At 44.3% G+C, this 20,933-nt stretch overlaps 1 protein-coding gene across 5 annotated transcripts in view; it reads left to right on the top strand.

Moving 5' to 3' along the window:
* The window catches only part of LOC118989104 (diacylglycerol kinase iota), a 315,926-nt gene that overhangs the window by 252,731 nt on the left and 42,262 nt on the right, over nt 1–20,933 (top strand). The window lies entirely within an intron of this gene.

A 20,933-nucleotide genomic window follows, 5' to 3' on the forward strand; every position in this document is an offset into this window, starting at 1 on the left:
CTGTTTCCTTTGTGTCCAGTCCTGAGCCTGCCGGTGTGTACTCTGTGGAAGGCCACCAGCAGGTTTTGGTGGCTGAAGTGAAGTGCCACTCACGTGGTAGGTTCAGCATTTGTTCACCGAACAGAGTGGTAGGTGTGCTTCTTCTGAGGTCTGATCAGGGTCTGATCAGAGATCTGTTGGAGTTCGCAACGGAATTGGTCCATGTGTGTCCAGTGGGTCTTCCCTTCTATTAGTCCTCCTTGCAGGAGCAGGTGCCGGGGGCGGTCTGGGGTCACGGCCACACTCGGTCATACGTGAGGTTTGACTTCAAGCCTATCACCCTGTTTTAGAGGTTATGCAAGTTCATTACAATTCATGAAATTAGGCTGGTTTCCAGTCTGATCCAAGGTCCTCATGGAGTAGGGACAATGGCCCGATAACCACTCAGTCTTACTATTTTTATGAAATAAGATTCCTTAGATTCCTTAGAAGCCTAGGGTTAACTGAAGAGGCAAGGCAACACATTATTTTAATAAGGAGAGAGGACGCAATTTCTGTATGGCAAAAGAGAGAAAAATGAGAAATCCGAAGCTAATGTTTCATGGTACTTCGACTTCATTTTAATTGCTTTTCTATACTACTTTTTGTTTCCTGTTTTGTTGTGTGAAGAGTGGGAAGGAAAAAGTGTATGACTATGGGTTTTCCTCTGTAATTAAACCATGCTATTAGTTTCTGATGGTATTTTGATTGCTTACAATTCAGGGTGTTTTTCTATTTCTTTTTTATACAGAACTGAGTGAACCTGGATGAGTCAGATACCCTTTAATGGTTTTAAAAAGTGGCCATCTAGCTGTAGGCAGATTTGTTTGAAAATCGGAGTTTTAATTAGCTGCAGAAATAGAAATGAAGCCTAGACAAATCCGAGGAGTGTTTTAGTTGTTCTTGTCCACTGGCTATCTCAAAAACGTAGAGTGGGATCTCAATCTAGTTTCCCATGTCCTAATTTTTCTACACATACTAATTAATGTAAGTGTCATGATATATGGCATTATTGTTTCTAAAAGAATAAACATTCTTCCCATGAATCCCATTCTTCCCAAGAATCCCATTCTTCCCAAGTAAATGTACCACTTTATGTAACAGTTAAGTTCTTAAAACACTATCTAAACATCAACTCTTATTTTTATTTGGGTTATATTATCTTTTCAGGGATTTCTCTGAATGTTTTATTGATCTTCAATCGGCAGCTCTCCATTTTCCTGGCCATTTTACTACCTTAGCTCTTAAATACAGGAGAGCAGCTGAACTTGTTTAAACATTTTTTTCTGTCCAATCACTCGGAAAACAAAGTAACATGCGAGCATTCACCCCCAGCCTTTGCGTCTCCCCCAGCCAAACATCGGACGTGGTGGGGCCGAGACAAGCAATCCCCACCCTGTGTGTCCGAACCCTTGACTCACAGCATAATATACGTGCGCAGGAAATGGCTCGTTTTCTCTAAAATTACTTCTTTAAAAATGTAAATGCTATTCTCTACCCCAATTTGTCTATGAATTATTTTACAAGCTTCTATTGTGTTTATTAATTCCTTAGGAAGAACATCTCGTTTCCTTCAGAGGTCATCTCAGGTGTAAATGGGTATAATTACAGTTATGGGATAATGCAATTGCATATGTATAAATATATAATCGTATATGAGTTAATGTCAACAATGAGTATTGATAGACTACCTCCCACTTGCTCTGCACCATGGTTAAATAATCCTTACTTCTTTCAACGGCATTTATATTTCAGCATTGACTAGAGGCCAGATAAACCGAGACTCATGAGGATTAACCTACCCATCCTGGGTCCCCCAGGATAACAGGGGTGAGAGCGGCGGCTTGAACGCGGTCGGTCACCTTGACGTCCAGCTCCACACTGTTTGCGCTGTGCCGCACCATCTTCCCAAAGGGCCCGGACAAGGCCGGGGGCCCAGAGCCCCAGGGCCCCAGAAACCTTTATTTTGGTTCCTATTTTTTTTCGGCATTTGCTAAGTGAAAAATATAGGGAGACGGCGTATGTGCCATATGTATATATAACTAAAGATTAAGCCAAAAGTAAATAGGGTTGAGAATTAATTTTAAAGCAATTATCTTGGCTCTTAAAAAGGAGACTGAAACAAAAATAATGATAAACTTATTTAAAGTTATTAAATATATAATAAAATGCTTCAATCTAAATATGTACAAAAATTATATGAAAGGTGTTTATATGCCAGCCGTCCTGATTATCAGGTTGTAGTTTTATGTTATTTACATTAAGTCTTCCTTTCAATTCATAAACGACGTGGGACAGTATAGAAATGTGTGTTGTTTTATGGGATTTTTTTGTTTTGTTTTATCTTTTTGCTTTCCATCACCGTATCTTATAATGCGTGCACTTTTAGAACTTGCTGTTTCGTTTAACATCATATTTCTAAAATGTATTCATATTGATATATAAATTTTAAACCAGTTGATTTGGTATAGAATATTATATCATAAACATGGCATAAGTTAGTTACCCATTTTGATATTGATTTCTAATATTTTATTATTTAAGAAGCGCAATGAATATCCTGCTATATGTATCCTTCTGTGTTGCAAGGTATGCGTGAAATTTCAACTTTATGCAGTATTGCAAAATTTACCTTCCCATTGGGAATATTTGGGAATCAGAGTGTGCAAAGGGCCTGAAGAATTAGTGCAATATTCTAGGTACGACCGGCATGTGTAGTTTTCAGCTTCAAAGTCCCAGCCAGCGTGGAGATAGGAGCAGGTGAATTGTGTGTTAAAAAAAGTAGGAACATCCTACTCACTGTGTTAAATAACCCCCTATATTAAAAAATCAAAAGGGAAATCTTTAATTTTTGGAATTGAAATTACTATTTACCAGATTAATTAGCAGGAAACCACTAGAGTGGAATTCACAGAATGATTTATGGCTCTAACTTCATTGATCAAGAGAACAATGATGGCAAACAAATAAAACATTCAATTTGATAAACCAGAGAAAAGAATCTCAGAGTAGACAAAAAAAGACAGAAGAGATAAATAATAGAGATAAACACACAAATCAGGAGCAGGGAGAATAAAACAACAACAACAACATAGATGACCAAGAACAAACCTGAAAAACGGATTTGTTACAGAGGTAAATAAGAGAGACAAAATTATGAGAAAACTCATTAAAAAATGCTCGTGGGGGACAGAGAGAATTGTGACTACAATGCTCTCCCCAATCCACTCTGCCTCCGTGGCAGCCAGTCTGGGTCTGCGCGAGGCACCCTTTCTCCTCCAAACTCGACCGGACCCGACCCCTTTGGGTCTCCTTGGGGTGTTCTGGTAGTTTTAGACTCTTTTTTGATCCATTGACCTCCCTCCTACTTCAGGGAGGGTGAGATGGAATAAACAGACTGAGGGAATTAGGTCTCTGTTATTACTGACACTGGTTGCATTTGTGTTACAATATAAATGCACTTCTGTACAGAAACATCATGATGTGCTAGGGAAAAAATCTGTCTGTATATAATATAGAGATACCACTTACACACACGTCTTCTAGGAGAGACTGTAATTCCAATGTAGGATTTACAGCACATTGAGTCTTCAAAACTGAGGAACACAGCAAAACCAATCTTTAAGAATCAATTTTAAAATAAATTGGTAAGAGGTGGTTAATGTACATTATAACTGCTATGACCAGAATCAATTTGTCTTTGAGTTCAAAAAACATTTTCAGTGTCTAAGGAAGTTCTACCTAAAATACTTTGATTCTAGAAAGATGTTTGCTCTTACCATTAATTGTACCACCACGATTAATTTGAAGAGTATATTTCGTTTTGGCAGAAGATTAATAAGAGAGGAACTAACTAAAATTTTAGCAGAGAGAATTGATTTGAGTCCTAAGGAAAAGTTTTTTCAACTTTAGGATCTATGAGATTATATTTTTAAAGGCACTCACTGAAAACTGTGATATATTCTTTTGAAGTTATTTTTGAGAAAAGCACAGTCTTAATTAACTGTGAGTCAGATGTGTTAAGAGAAAGCAGGTAAGGGGACTAGAAAGTATTTTGAAATTTCTAAATAAAAATAATCTTTTCCAGTTCTTTAAAAAATATTTGTTTTTAGAGAGAGGGGAAGGGAGGAAGAGAGAGAGAGAAACATCAATGTGCAAGAAAAACATTGATCAGTTGCTCCTCACACGCCCCCAGTGGGGGACCTGGTTCACAACCGAGACACACGCTCTGCCCGTGAATCAAACCAGCGACCCTTTGATCTACAGGGCAACGTCCAACCCACTGAGCCATACCAATCAGGGCTCCAGTTCTCATATGTTGTGCTTTATGCGAAACCCTCAAAACTGACTGAAGGAGATGTACTTTCTCTTAGTATATCCAGGTCCGAAGCCTGAAAAGGCTAAGGTCAAGGTGAGATGGGTAAAAATAGAACACCTTGCCATAGGGCTAAGACCCTGGCAGTAACCACCCAAAAAAGCAGGTATTCAACCCCAAATCTGTGCCTAAGCATGTATCTGTTACCTGCCCAGCTAAGCACGGCTAATGGAATCTTTATGATAGACAGGCCGTGTCTGTCTCTAACCAGAGATAGTGTTATCAAAAAATTGAGCTATGCTGTGTCTGCTCTGACTTGTCATCTCATCGAGATTCTAAGGATCAGGCTGAGCCATTTACTCAACCATTCATTTATTAAGCAAATACATATTGAGCACCTTCTAGGCAGGAGCCGTACTGAAGTTACAAAGCAGAATAAATCATCATTGTCTTCGGAGAGCTTACTTTCTAAAAGGCTCTTCCAGGCCCTTTACATAAACCATTTATTCTGGCGGCTACTGATCAGTGCGATGCTGTGATAGGTGTGTGCCTAGAGTGTTCTGGAAGCAAGAGGAAACAGATACTATTTTGTTCAGATTTCACTTTCTTAAATTTTATTGTATTTCTTGGAAACATCTCCTCAGGTCTGATCATTAAACATCAAAGAATGGTATCGCCTTTAAAATATTTCATCGAGGCTTTTGTTGTGGGTTTTATTCAATTCATTTAAACTAAAAAAAAAGGAGAAAACAATTCACCCACTTTTCCCACCCCTTGCCCCCCGCCTCTGGCAACCACCCACCGGTTCTCTGTATGTATGAATTTGGTTTTTTTTTTACATATAGGGCTTGACAGAAGTAGGTTTAGAGTTGATCGTGTGGAAAAAGACACACACGGTATGATTGTTACAGTAGCTTTATTAACTCGAGAACAACGGCACAGCACAGCCAGGCCCAATGTGCCGTCCTCGAATCGCCAGCCTTCACTGTTTACACGTCCCTGTTGTCTGCTTGTCGTACTCCGGCACACTTTGGCACCCAGTTCTTGCCGACATTTGCCCACGCTCCTATATCAGATTCCACATGTCAGAGAGATGATGTGGTATTTATCTTTCTCTGCCCTTTTTTTCTGACTTAGCATAATGCCCTTGAAGTCCATCCATGTTGTTGCAAAGGGCAAGCTTTAATCTTTTATGACTAAGTAACATTCCTAAACACAAGTTCTTTATCTGAACATCCATCTATGGACCCTGAGGCTGTTTCCGTATCTTGGTTATTGTAAATAATCCTGCAGTGAACGTAGGGATACAGATGTTTTTTGAATTAGTGCTTTTGGTTCCTTGAGGTAAGTACTTAGAAGTAGGATTACTGGGTCACAGGATAGTTCTACGTTTAATTTTTGGGGGAACCTTCATACTGTTTTCCATTGTGGCTGCACCAATTTACATTTTGCAAACAGTGCAGGAGGGCTCCCTTTTCTCCCCATTCTGAACAACTCTTGCGATTTCTTGTTTTGAGAACAGCCATGCTAACAAGTGTGAGATGAGATCTCATTGTGGTTCTTGTGATTTTGTGGTTTTGTGGTTTGCATTTCCATGAGGATTAATGATGTGGAGCATCTTTTCAGGTGCCTGTTGGCAACCTGTGTGTTCTCTTTGGAAAAATGTTTATTCAAATATGCCCGTTTTTTCTTTTTTAAATGAGTTATACGAGTTCTTTATATATTTTGGATATTAGCCCCTTACCACATATATGAACTGCAATATCTTCTCTGACTCTGTAGGTTACCTTTCCCTCTTATTGATGGTCCCCTTGGCTGCAAGGAAGCTTTTTGGTGTGATGTAGTCCCGCTTGTTTATTTCTGCTTTTGCTTTTGGTGTGAGATTCGAAAAATCGTTGTCCACACCTGTGTCAGGGAGTTTACGGGCTATAATTTCTTCTAGTAAGTTTTATGGTTTCAGGTCTTACGTTCAAGTCTTTAATCCACTTTGAGTTCACTTTAGTGCACATTGTGAGATAGTGGACTGGATTCATTGTTCTGAATGTGGCCGTCCAATTTTCCCAGCACCGTTTATTAAAAAGACTGTCTTTCCCCCATTGTATGTTCTTGGGTCCTTTGTCATAAGTTAATTGGCCATACATGCATGGATTTATTTCTGAGCTGTCTATTATGATCCATTTATATATATATACATATACATACTTACTCCAATTCAACATTGTTTTAATTACTATAGCTTAAAAAATATTGAGTTGAATTCCTATAGCTTTGTAATGTAGTTTGAAATCAGGAAGGGATGCCGCCATCTTTGTTCATCCTCCTTACGATTGCATTGGCTTTTAAAAACGAATATAGTTTTAAAAAGATATGTATGTGTCTCGGAGTAATCTAACATTGGCAGTAGAACACAGTGACTTTTTAAATGAAGGGGTACAAATTCCCACTTATTACAGTATACAATACAATCAATAATACCATCAGCTACTGTCAGTTTTACAATGTACAGCTCGTTCAAATGGCTGTGCTGTTCAGTGATAAAGGATGTAGTTATGAACCAGGAAGATATAATATTTTCTGCACAGTTTAAGAAAAATACCAAAGGTATTTATCGAAATACAAAAGCTATTTGTCCAAATAACAAAGCGATTGGTCATTATGTACTTGGTTTTGCTTTGTCTTTTTTTTTTTAAGGCCACTGAAATATAAAAAACAATTTACACACGATGGTGACATCAAAGTCAGTGTCTTCACAGGGCTGTGACAGTGCGGTTGACCCTTAAGTCACGGTGAAGTCTGCAGGTGACGTCGTGGCCTTCCTTNTCTCGGAGTAATCTAACATTGGCAGTAGAACACAGTGACTTTTTAAATGAAGGGGTACAAATTCCCATTAATTACAGTATACAATACAATCAATAATACCATCAGCTACTGTCAGTTTTACAACGTACAGCTCGTTCAAATGGCTGTGCTGTTCAGTGATAAAGGATGTAGTTATGAACCAGGAAGATATAGTATTTTCTGCACAGTTTAAGAAAAATACCAAAGGTATTTATCGAAATACAAAAGCTATTTGTCCAAATAACAAAGCGATTGGTCATTATGTACTTGGTTTTGCTTTGTCTTTTTTTTTTTAAGGCCACTGAAATATAAAAAACAATTTACACACGATGGTGACATCAAAGTCAGTGTCTTCACAGGGCTGTGACAGTGCGGTTGACCCTTAAGTCACGGTGAAGTCTGCAGGTGACGTCGTGGCCTTCCTTGGAAGAGCACGGCAGTTTGAGACGCGCTCAGGTGCACATGGGTGCGCGAGATATGAGGTGGCAGACTTCTGCAGCTCTGATGGTGTTGAATCAGCTCTGTGAACTGAACACTAAACGTAAAAATAAAAGCACGTAGTAGTAGGAAGCGTTTTTGAAGATAGGGTTCCACATGATGTGTTGCTTTCTTGATATGACATTGTTAGTGAAATCTGTTTTTAGCATTGTGGAGTAGCCTACTTTGCATTAACAGACATTTGAAAACATAGCCAAACACACCCTGTGGTGGTGTGGAAATCAGACCATACACTCACTTACATAGACAGCACCACTCGGCACCAGCTAAAATGAATGTGAAGTTCACGGGATCTAGCATCTTTTACCGTAAGACGTGTTCTGGAGACAAGAGGAAATAGAATTCTCTGCCCCCTCCACATTTCCATTTTTATATAAAAATGAGGAGCGTGTAAAGGATGCATAAAAAATGCTAGCCTAAAAAAGGCTTTTTTTAAGGGTTCCGTACTTATTTTTTTTTTCACCTTTGCCCAGAAGGAGGTAAGTTTCTGCATTTCATCATTCTATAAACCAGAATGTACTTCAAATAATTGAATGGACTCAATGATAGTTGAGTATCACTCCAGCTGATGTGTGCTAAAGAAAGTTCATAGAACTGGCAAGTCATTTAGAAAAACCCAAATACCTAATAATACTTTAAACAGAAATATATATATATATATATCCTTTTTAGTGTCATCTACAATTCTTCACCACCATATCAAGAAGGTAGTGCTGAAATTCCCCCCTTTCAAAACCTCAGAAGTTCTGGGCAAGTTCTGGGCTGAGCACAGGAGTGATATAGCTTCATCTCCCTCTTGTCTCCGCCACTGCCTTTGCCCAGCTTCTTCCTGGAACATTCGCTGTTGGCCTGCCTAGTAACAAAGATAATTGCGCATGTTGTCAAAGCTCCAGGTTCTCAACGGGAAGACAGATTCTTGGGCAGTGATCTGGGTTGTGGAAATATCCTTCCAACATCGCAGTCAGATAAGAGAGAGAAAATTAATCTTCTTAGTGGGGTGCGGGCTTTGCTGGAAGATGTCTTGGAGATGGAGCTGGTGCTGTCAGGATAGAGACAGGCCCTTGCATCTGTTTCACGGAGATAATTGCATCCCGTCCCTACTTACCTTTGACTGGTCTAAATCTTGTTCTCCCTGGCTAATCGCTCAGGCGGGCAAGGCTACTTTGTAGCTGATACGTGTCTTTCTTCTCCTCCCTGCCTGACCTCAGGTTGTTACCCTCTCCTTTTAGCCAAGCACGTGATAATATTCTGTCTCTTTGTGTGTGCAGATTATTTAGTGAGAGATTTTCTCTGTTCTTTTTATAATTGTTCCTCAAACAGTTTTGCGTATTGGAGCTCTACATTTTTCCCCTAATACGGAGCGACATTTCCGTTTCCGAGGTTCGTTATTGACAGAGACAGGAAAGAATTCCTTATGCACCAGATCTTACTTTGACCAACATTGGGGGGTGGGGGTGGGGACTTGCTAAGGTAAGCTAATAACAAGGCGTTCTAATACGAACCATCTGTCCTGTTTAAAATAATAAGAAATTCTGCCCTTCCATTTTGGAGTGCCAAGTTTAGCCAGTGATTACAACACAAGGCCATGTTATTCCTTTTGAGTCTCTCTCTCTTCTCATTTGTGAACCCCGGCGCCTCACCCACTCCCACGTGAGGAATGTGCGAACCCAGGGGAAGTGGCTGGGGTCTGTCTCGAGAGCGTGTGCGTTCCTGGGATGGACAGACTGGGGACTGCTCATTCTGGGTCTGCAGCACGTTGCCCGGAACCCTGGCTGACCCGCACTCAGTAGGGTAACCGGCACTCAGTAGGGCCGGCCTGTCGGGGGAATGGCTGAAGAGTGGGTGCTAGGAAAAAGGGCCTGATAAACCAAAAGGGCAAGTCTGTGGGTCGTGCCATGGTGACCCCAGTGCTAATTCCATGGCGGTTGTCACAACACGCTACACGGAGTGTCCTGCATTTTTGCTGGGCTGTGGGACCATCCACATACTTCATGCTGGCATAAGGATCTGTTTGATCTGGGGAATTCACACAGTTAAATCACGAAGACGCACGGACTCTCCTGGCCGGAGACGCTGCCGTTTCACCGGGCAGCGAGAGCGGACTCTGCTGGGCGAGGAAGCGGTGCGGGGGCGCGGAGGATGAGCGCGGGGGCGGGGCCCACAGGAAGGATGGGTCTAGAGGCCGCTGCAGCGCGGTACTGGCCTGTCTCTGGGTTATTTCAGTTATGTCAATAATGTTCAGTGTTTGAAGAGGTTTTAGAGGTTCAAAGTCCAAATGTCATGGGGAGAAAGAAACCACATGTCAGAACAGCGACTTCCCTGAGTTGCCTGTCAGGCAGGGAGCCGCAGACAGGGCCTCTCGGGGGGCTGAGTGGAGTCTCCTTTAAAAACACAGTGGACATACCTCTTTCTTACCCACAGCACTGGCCGCTCTAGGGCATTAAGCAAAGCTAGCAGGAAGGCGATGGCGCCTTTTGTGACAAAACCGTTTAAGCACCATGCTAAAATTGGGAGAATTGTAACTTCATCTCCCTGCCCATTCAGAACTTAGAGCGAGCATTGCCACTCCATAGAGGAAGGGGATATTTCTGTTGTTCTGTGGCCGCGTTGGCAGGGCCGGCTGGGGCCCTCGGCCTGTTTTGTGTCCCCTGTGAGCAGCCGTGTGCCGGTGGCAGGGTCACCGTGCATTCTTTTTTGTGCGGTTGGCCCTCTTGTCCCTGAAGCAGTCCCTGGGTCTTCCGTAGGGGCCTTTTGGTGACAGTCGGACATTGCAACCCCACTAGTTTGGTCCTCAGAGCGGGGATACAGTCAGGTACACTAGATGGGCTCCGAGCTAATGCACGTCGGTGTCAATGGAGGCGACAGTAGTCCTACAAGATGAAGGCGTGTCTCTCCTCCGGGGTCCAGCTTTTCTAAGCACTGGGGCTAAACTTTACTCCAGAATGGTGAGAAGCATCTCCCAGAGCATGCTGGGAGAATGGCCATGCTGCCAGGAAAGGGGCATGGTTTCTGAAGACTCAGACAATGGGTTTGTCCTTCCTTTTTGAAAGGGAGGGAAAATATTCAAAATTAAGCCCACTGCGATGTCATTCTGAGAGGTCTCACCCTGTGGGGTCCATGTCCCTGGGGGCATATTCTCTGGACACACCCTGGGACTTCCTCAGCAGGTTTCAGCAACAGGAGGCTGCCTCTCGTTTGCTCAGATCCAATGCCTGTCAGGAGCTGAGCTAAATGTGTGTTTTCAACGTTAGCCATCCGAGAAGAGAGAAGTAGCCGCTCTCTATCCTGACTGTGACTTCGGTGCATCTACCTGTGACATATTTCTGCAGTAAGTCCTCTCTCCTGACCACTGGTCCTGGGGCTCAGCTTTCCAAGGTGGCCTTCGTCCCCACACATCCTCCAAAGTTCACCTAGGAGTTAGCTCACTGCTGCCTCACCCCTTTCCCCCCGACCTGCCCAGAGAAGGGGCAGAGACCTCAGGGAACACAGGTGAGGACGGCCAGGAGGGCAAGGTGGTCCTAGTGGGCCCTGTGTCCTACCCTTCCCCTCCTCCCCCGGAGTCCGCCGCTCGCCACACTCGAAAGTCCGCCTCAGGGTTTTGAGGGCCTCCTGACAGCCCCCACTCCTCCCTGACCACTCGCCTCCAACACAACCTGTCAGTCCTTTGGCTTCTTTCTCACACTCCCACCAGGAATCTTGTGTCTTTATTTTTTTTAATTTATTTTAGTGTATCTGCCTTCGATGAGTCATTTGATTACACTCATCGAAAGTGTGCATAATAATTTTGGAATCCTTCCCAAACTCTTTGCCTGTGCATCTCAGGCGGTAAGGCACTGACCAGGGATGGCTGGGTGCGCTCAGGTGTGAAGGGGGCGCCTTTGCTGCCATTCGAAGTGGAAGATGCGGGGGGACAAGAATGTAAAGCTTGTGGAACTTCGCTCAGGAACCTCTGCAGAGCCCCCAGGCCCACAACACTAATGACAGCGGACATGAAATAAACCTGCAACGTGAAGAGACGACTTACTCGGAATGCGGGGAGGCAGAGCCACATTTTCTCACGCTTCCGGCTCTTCTGCTCATCGCCGAGCATCGGGGCAACCACCACCGCCAGTACTGGCCTGCGGTTCTCTGCAGTACCCTGTGTGATTCATCCCCCTCCACGAGTCCCTTAGGATCTCCTATACCTGGGATGAAACGTGCTAAATTCAGCATCGCTCGCAACTCCTGGACAGCGCGGGGCAGGGCGTAATTACTGCAACATCAAATTAACCGAGTGATTCTCAGAGCTAGAGTCTGTGGGGCTCCTTGTCATGTTGTTCTCAATGTCGCTGGGCTCTGCTTGCGTTAGTTTATCATTTTTTAATGAGATGATGAGATTTATTGTTTTGCTCTTTACTCCTTTCCTGGTTTTTGATTGTTGATGCTAATATTACTTGAAAGCTGTCCTGTCTCTAGACGGAGAATTGGGAAGAGACAAACACTCCTGATTCTGTTTCCCAGGCCAGTGTCTTGAGCATGAACTTCCTCTTCCAAGAAGTGGGTGAGGTGGGAGAGGGCGCTGGGAGAACTTCTGGAATGTACCGCAGTCATCTTCAGATGAGATGCTGAAGCAGCTTCCAGCCGCACCCGGGTTTGTTTTTTCTTTCTTTTCTTCCATATTCTGGAGCTGGATTCTGGACCTGCAGGCAGACGGCAGACCCTGCATCCGATACGTGAGATGGCTTTTCCTATACCCCGTATTTTTTGGACCAGAAGATGCACCCATGTTTTAGAGGAGGAAAATAGGAAAAAAAAGTTTTGAAGCCAAAATTGTGGTAAAATAGTTAATAACATAATATTTCATCAATGTAAATGTAAACTGAACTCAATGGCAGCATTAACAACCATTATTCCTCCCATATTTGGGGGGTAGGAGTGTGTCTTATAGTCCGAAAAATACGGTAAGTTTCTTTCTTAACACTGAACATGGTGCTCACGTGATTTGCCTCCACGATCCAGAACTTTGTGTTTCAATCTGTAATTTTTTTGAATTTTTTTTATTGTTGTTCAAGTACAGTTGTCTCCATTACCCCCCCCACTCCCCCCCAATCCCGGCCATCCCCACCCCCTACTCTCGATCCTACCCCACTTTGGCTTTGTCCATGTGTCCTTTATAGATGTTCCTTGACAAATTTTAGGANCGAGTCCCTTAGGATCTCCTATACCTGGGATGAAACGTGCTAAATTCAGCATCGCTCGCAACTCCTGGACAGCGCGGGGCAGGGCGTAATTACTGCAACATCAAATTAACCGAGTGATTCTCAGAGCTAGAGTCTGTGGGGCTCCTTGTCATGTTGTTCTCAATGTCGCTGGGCTCTGCTTGCGTTAGTTTATCATTTTTTAATGAGATGATGAGATTTATTGTTTTGCTCTTTACTCCTTTCCTGGTTTTTGATTGTTGATGCTAATATTACTTGAAAGCTGTCCTGTCTCTAGACGGAGAATTGGGAAGAGACAAACACTCCTGATTCTGTTTCCCAGGCCAGTGTCTTGAGCATGAACTTCCTCTTCCAAGAAGTGGGTGAGGTGGGAGAGGGTGCTGGGAGAACTTCTGGAATGTACCGAAGTCATCTTCAGATGAGATGCTGAAGCAGCGTCCAGCCGCACCCGGGTTTGTTTTTTCTTTCTTTTCTTCCATATTCTGGAGCTGGATTCAGAGCCTCTGACTTGATTTCATAGGAACGGTGAGCTCTGGGTAAGACCTGGCTCGGTACCTTGGGCCTGCAGGCAGATAGCAGATCCTGCATCCGATACGTGAGATGGCTTTTCCTATACCCCGTATTTTTTGGACCAGAAGATGCACCCATGTTTTAGAGGAGGAAAATAGGAAAAAAAAGTTTTGAAGCCAAAATTGTGGTAAAATAGTTAATAACATAACATTTCATCAATGTAAATGTAAACTGAACTCAACGGCAGCATTAACAACCATTATTCCTCCCATATTTGGGGGGTAGGAGTGTGTCTTATAGTCCGAAAAAGACGGTAAGTTTCTTTCTTAACACTGAACATGGTGCTCACGTGATTTGCCTCCACGATCCAGAACTTTGTGTTTCAGTCTGTAATTTTTTTGAATTTTTTTTATTGTTGTTCAAGTACAGTTGTCTCCATTACCGCCCCCCCCCACTCCCCCCCAATCCCGGCCATCCCCACCCCCTACTCTCGATCCTACCCCGCTTTGGCTTTGTCCATGTGTCCTTTATAGATGTTCCTTGACAAACTTAAGGGAAAAAAATCCACACTCACAAAACTCCAAAAGGATCGTGTCTTAGCAGGCACTGTGGGCCTGAGCTCCAGGATCGCCAGGACAAAGCCCACAGGTTCATGGAGGTTTTTTAAACTACTTTAAAAAGTAGTTCAATTATAGTTATCTGCATTTTCTCCCCACCAGGCCTTCTCCCCACCCCCACCGCCAGCTGGACCCACCTCCCTCTCTTGCTTCCACCCTCCCCCTTGGTTTTGTCCACGTGTCCTTTATACTAGTTCCTGAAAACCTTTCTCTCTATTGGCTATTGTTAGATTGTTCTTAATTTCACAGTTTAGGTTTTTTAAAAGGGTGCTTCCTACTGGCTGAGCAGATTTCAAAATAACATGCCTTTGCTATTTTTTGCTCCCATTTTAGAAAATAGGCAGGCAGTTACATTGAAAATACTGATTTCTAATGTGAAGTATCACATCCTTTATATTTGTGTGACTGTACTACTGTGTCTAATATACAAATTTCTCCGTGTCTTCTTCAAAATGCTAAAGTGTTTTCCAGCAGTGTGCATATTTTAGGCAATAAAAAGTGTGATGGTAAAGTTTTCATACTGAATGAACTTGTTAAACGTTAGTTCCTTCAAAGCTATCTCTTTTTTTAATCTATTTTTCCCTAAGTCTACTGCCCAATTTTGCCCATTTCTGCCCATCTCTTTACCCACAGAATTCCAACTCCTTTCTCCTCATTTTGTTGCAGTTCCTAGGGATGAACAGTAGATGGCAGTAAAACTTCAAGCTCAAAGGGCATTTAGGCGCTTTCTCTGCAAACTAAGGAATTTGGGAGAAATTGAATTGTACAAAACAGAGGTATTTTCGAAACGCCAAATACAACCTGATGCAGGAACTTATTCAAAAACACAAACAATTTCAGGTATATCTCATGGGGAGATTATCAAGGAATATATTTGGGTAGGAGGGTCTTAGAGAATCGGAACTTACAAGAATGAAGAGAATCAGCGGAATTTGCACCCAGTGAAGGAATCACAAGCTAACTTTATCATCGGAGTTCTGGGACACATTTCCCTACCGCCACACAAGTGCCCATCTCTCTCTCCTTCCTTGGGTTTTGCTCTTTCCACACCCTCCCTGCCGTTGGTGGTGAATGTTACCTTTGAGGCTGCCTGAATGGGTTTGTGGCCACTTGAATAGAGAACGTGTTTGTCTTTCTCTCCTTTCAATGCCACTTTGTGTGGCTGCTGGTCACTTTCATCTCGCGCGCTCCTGTTCTCGCCTGCCCTGTCTTTTACTGTATGTGCTTTGTGTATTGTCTTAATAGCAATATTCATAATTAGGGGGGGGCGAACAAAGAGAGGATTTGATGGGGATTCTCAGTGCTAAGGGGTTTGGATTCTGTCTTCCTAGTTAGAGATGCTTTGAGGATAGAGAAATGGTGGTAAAGATGTCAGGTGTCACCTAGATGGGTGATCTCGCTGTTTCTCGTGGGAGCCCTCAAAATGATGTCCCCCGCTGGACACGGCAGGCCTCCAGGCAGTGAAGATCCTTGGGGGTAACTCAAGGGAAAAAGCTACTGTCCAGAGAGGGCCACCTACAGCCAGGCTTGCAAGTCCCATTCAATTGTTGCTGGGCTTCCTCGACTTCAGTGAAAATTCTTTGTCCATCGAGGGGAAATAAGCTGAATGTGTGTGGCTTCATCGCTTCAAGGTAAAACAGAAGAATAATAAAGATGGTGTTTCCGCCACAGTGGTGTGGACTCAAAATGGGCCTGGAAGGGGCGCCCTGCTGGGAAAGCAGTTTCCTTTGGGCCGTTTCTCGGGAGTTTGTCAACAGAGAAGCAGCAGTAATGGTTCAGGCAGGAGACAGAGTCCAACTGGAGTGGTTTTGCCTGGGTCCGAATGTTCCTGGTGGGAGGCTGTTTTACAGAGATTGGATCCCACCGACGTGTGAGNGTTTCCGCTGCAGTGGTGTGGACTCAAAATGGGCCTGGAAGGGGTGCCCTGCTGGGAAAGCAGTTTCCTTTGGGCCGTTTCTCGGGAGTTTGTCAACAGAGAAGCAGCAGTAATGGTTCAGGCAGGAGACAGAGTCCAACTGGAGTGGTTTTGCCTGGGTCCGAATGTTCCTGGTGGGAGGCTGTTTTACAGAGATTGGATCCCACCGACGTGTGAGGAAGGTGAACGAGATAAGCCCAGGGATCTTTCAGGGCCGTGGTCAAGAGAGGGAGGAAGAAAAGGAAAATTGCAAGAGAGAGAGAGAGAGAGAGAGGGCAAAAACAGTTTGAGTTGATGTAAAGCCTGAGACCAGAGACTTCTCTTTCTGTGCCTGAGGAGGAAGGATGAGCGCCCCGTGCTGGTAGGAAGCAGTGCTTCTGCTGTGGTCCTCACCCCAAAGCAGGCGGACAAAGAGGACAGGCAGGCGCAGGGAGAAAATTAATACAAGAGAGAGTCGCTCTCAGTGTGCGTGTTCCTTTGTTCCCCAGTGGGGACCTCACAGCCAAGGAGCAGTTCATTTGTGGTGTGCCAAGCGAGGGGAGGGATAGCACGGCCTCTCGCTGCTAGGAAAGCATTCCTCCTTTGTTTTCTCTATAATTCCATGGGGGTAGCCAGGAAGCAAAGGGGCCCCGACTGCTCCAGCCAGACCTGTGGGTTGGCGTGACTGGATGCGCCCCCCGCCCATCCACAGTTTTAGGATAACACTCCACCGCTGGGTGTTTCCAGAACACGGAGCTCTGTTCTTGCGCCAGTTCAGACGTGGAGCTTAACCTGTCCTGTGGGTTTGTTCTAAGCTCACCTCTGTGTGACTGCATTCCTTGGCCAACTCCCCTCGAGGTGGTGGTTTACAAAGCTCAGTGGTGAGGATGTATGTTGGAGACGCTGGGAAGGGAGATAGACATTCCCTTGTGGGGTGGTTCTTTCCAGAAACTGGTAGACCCATGTAGATGGGTCCCCAGTGTTCCCCTAAGTTGTCCTTCATCTTAGGGAAGGTTATCTAGGATGGATAGCCTGCTGACCTCCTGTCTCTTCCCAAGGAAAGAAATGATGCAGGCATGCCAAGGAGGGCCAAGGAGGAAAAAATACGGATGCTCCTGAATGAAAACCAAGGAATGGAAACAGAAGAAAAAATATTATTTAGAGGCTAAAAAAAATGGAGAGTCAAGAGAGCATCATTCCAATAAAAAAGCTATTGTGTTCAGATGAGCTTGTAGGTTTAGAGAATTTCATCCAGCTGGCTGAGAAATGCATGCCCCTGAAATGTACTGCAGAGCATTATAGCACATCGTAGAGGCTGAACTCATCACGATGCTCACCTTCTCAGTTCCAGGTCGGTTGATTAAAAACAATAAAACATCGCAGGAAGTGCAGTGCTTCTCAAAGACTCTTTCGCCTTCATAAATATAACACTCTTTCGCTCTTCCGTGTTGCTACTTTGCTGGTAGAAACCTGGGCACCTACTTCAATGTCCTTAAGCCTTGCAATGGATCTACTTGAAAGATTAGGAGGTTTGAAGGGCCACGTGCTGATGGAAGGCAACCTAAGTGACTATCTTTGAGTGTCTCGGAGACGCCTCGTGTTTTAAGTAATGACCGGTCTGTCCAATACAGAAGCCTCTGGCCAATGTATGGTTTATGTCTCACTCCCTCAGATTCTAGGTATCTTTGTGCATTCATCTCATAAGATGATTCATTCCCAGATGTTATAAGTGTGTTTAGGTGGATCATTTCATGTTTTCAGACTTTGCCATGGAAACATTCCTGTTCCAGAAGAGAGCAAACAGCCTCCTGGGAACCATGGAGACATTACCTGAAGCTGTCTGCTTTCTACACAGACTTGTTTTTTTAAGTTGATTGCTTTATTTTAAGAATTCGAGCAACTTTTTCTGCTAGTTTCAATGTAAAAATAATCGTAGAATTTTATCAGTTAAGTTATATGATTTCCCATGTGAAAATAGTGTGCCATTTTCCTGGGCCTTCCCTCATTTTCAAGTTCCCATGTGCACCCTGGTTTGAGAAGTGTTACATTCCTTTAAAAGGAGAGAAAAGTGTGACTGTTCTACCAAGCAGGGTTACATTGGGAAACAGACTTTTACCAGCACAAATCTTTGAGTCAAAATATATAGAAAAGTGAATTAGAGTGAACAAGAGCAAAACACTTCCACAAAGCTGGAAGGGATGAACGAACCAGTGGGTCATTTCTTACTCTCTTTTCCATCGCTATTCGTCTCCTCTTTACCTTCTTCCCCACTGCAGCGGCAGCACAGGGGGGAAGGTTCTCGGGCTTTCTCTGCAGCCGGCTAGTTGAAAGATTGTGGGCGAACCTGTGTTCATTGCCGGCTGTAGGTTCTTCTTCACGGTTCTGTTCGCCAAGGGCTCCATGGCCACCCTTTATTCCTCCCCCCATCTTCCTTCATCCCTTCCTCCCGTTTCTGCAGCTCTACATTTCACAGGAACCCATCAGCAGCACCTCCCAGCTCCGTGCTGTATCTTTTCCGTATGTCCCCGCCTGCATTCGCTGGCACGTACTTGTCCTGCTTCCTTCTTTGGGCGCTTTTGTGGACATATGCTGGTTCCTTTTCATCTATTACTCGTCTGTGCATCGGTGGGTTCTCTTTGGAAGCACTAGTTTGGGGGGAAATGGCCCTGCCTCTTACGTCTCCAGTCCCGTCTTTACTCCTTTCCGTATTAGCAACTCTGAGTTTTGTGTGGGCCGGGTAACAGATGATGAAACTGCATATCTGCGCTCCTTTTCCTACGCCTGCTCCTTCTACCCAGCATGCTCTTCCTTTCCTACTTAACTGCTAAGCTTGTAATTATCCTGCAAGGCCCAGCGCAGATGGTTCTTGTTTCCCGAGGCCGCCTTTCCCCCTCTGGGGACACGACTGGTCTTTCTTCACTAGTTTATATGTGTTTTGGTCATAACATTTTTTTTCAGTTAATTGTAATCATTTGTTTACATTTTTTCCCTCTTCATTAGATTAGTAATTCCTTGAAACTGCTATCTCGTTCACCTTTGTATCTCCATCACTTGACCCAGGGCCTGGAACTTAACAGGGTCTCAAGTAATAATTATCGTTTGGGCTTAAATCCACACAAACTGAAAGAGTCAAGCCTGAATAAAGATTTGTCAGATGTAATAAGATGGAAGAAAAAAACTGCAGGGTCTGAGCTTTTGTTTGTGTTGTGTGACTGTACTGAACCTAAGTAAAATGTAAATTATAGTGTAAGACATACCTCCCTTAAAAAGGCAAAATAAATATAAATATTGTATAGGCTGTAATAAAAGACTGGTGATCAGGAAAGACATGAGGAAGACCGCTTGAGATCCTGGAGCTCTCCGAATGCTCGCCCCAGCTTAGCCGATGCTGTTGCCCAGATGAAGTGGATGTGGGGGGTGGGGGGGTAGTCCGCAGTCTGGAAGGAACCACGATCTTCCAGGAGCAGAGGGAAGGGCAGGCCCCGAGCTTCTCTGCATTCTTTAGCTGTCAGCTGGAGGAAGATTATCTGCTCCTGGGATTCAACTGCTCTCTTTTTAAAAAGAACTACTCCTGTTGCTGATCTCACCATATTTCTTCCCTCCAGAGCTCAGCTCTGAAAACCATTTCATGCCCATTTCCGGGCATACTGTCTCCTCTACACATGTCTCGGCCGTATAATTTAGTGAGTTGTTACAGCGAAAGGTGAAATACTGGGTGAGGATTGACATACTCCATATGGCTCAGAACTCCACAAATCCAGGCATGTGGGAGACGTTCGGCGCAGAAACCCAACATGACTCACCCTCAGAAAACACTCTGAAATTGATAGTCTCTCCCCACCTCCCGGACGTCCCGCGCAGTGCACCCCCGTGGGACTTGCACGGGGCCATCTGGAATTTCTCAGACTTAACATCAGGCCTTCGCTTTTGCAGAAAGGCAGCAAAAACACCGCTGCCCAAGCTCTCCGCCTGAGATGTCGAGTCGTTCATTTTCACGAGTTTTTCTTTGTTCCTGCAGTTCTATGAGAAATTCATTGCAAACAATCTGAGACACGTTTTTGCTTACTCCACATCAGAAAACACCAGGAGTGAAGACCTCTCCTTGTTACTAACCCCCTTTTTTTTAATGTCCTGGGCAGCTTAGGCAATTATTTCATCTTATTTCAATACATGTTTTTTCTTAGGCTCACCTTCCAGTCTGATTTCATCTCTATTCAACACCCTCTGCTTTATTTTTCCCTAATCATGACACAGATTGTGGGTACCTCTATTGCCAGGTGCATTGGGTGTCTTTGGGCTCTGAGAGCGGCTGCATTGTCACCAACCTGGAGGTTCAGGCTCATTCCATAGACATTTCCCTCCCAGCTTGCATAGGAGCTTGCAAACACGGCTTGAAGGGCATTTGAAGGTGACATGCCGACTTCTCAAGGAGCCCCAGAATGTGTCCAAGTCTGAACACCGGCGTGGTGGTGCTCAAATGAATTCACCAAATTTCAGTCGGGGCCCACTGTGTTTTAAAGAAGACCTGGTCCTGGTTTTCAAGGAGCTGACAACCGTGTGGGGGAGACCAGTCCATGTACCGTACAGAACAGGGTTTCTCCAAGAAGAGGATAGAGTGGATCTGCCTGGGACGGCCAAGAGAGAGCTCTCAAGCTGCTGACCGTGCGGGGATAACATAGGGTGACATTAGGTTCCCTCTCACTGTCCCGTGGGTCCACCCCCCAGACACCAATTTCCTCCCTACCAGATCGTGGGACCTTCTGCCACTTTCCCACACAAAAGTTTCCTGGGAGGGACCCGCAATGGAAACGATCACATGCTTTTCTGCTGATGATACTCCCGTGTCTTTGTACCTCGCCGTTCCCTCACATAATGGACAAAAGCACTACTGGTCAGTAGATAAAGTCAAGCAGTGTCAAGCATCCCAAGGTAGCTAAAAATTTTCTTCAGCCACTGGGCCTCCACTCAACATTATTTTCCCGACTTGGTCATCGTTAACCTCTGGGGGCCTGGACGTGGGCACTTAGCATCACTGACATCGCGGG

Source organism: Sturnira hondurensis, unplaced genomic scaffold, assembly GCF_014824575.4.
Source record: "Sturnira hondurensis isolate 20B ecotype Veracruz unplaced genomic scaffold, ASM1482457v3 Scaffold0006437, whole genome shotgun sequence".
NCBI classification, from domain to species: Eukaryota; Metazoa; Chordata; class Mammalia; order Chiroptera; family Phyllostomidae; genus Sturnira; species Sturnira hondurensis.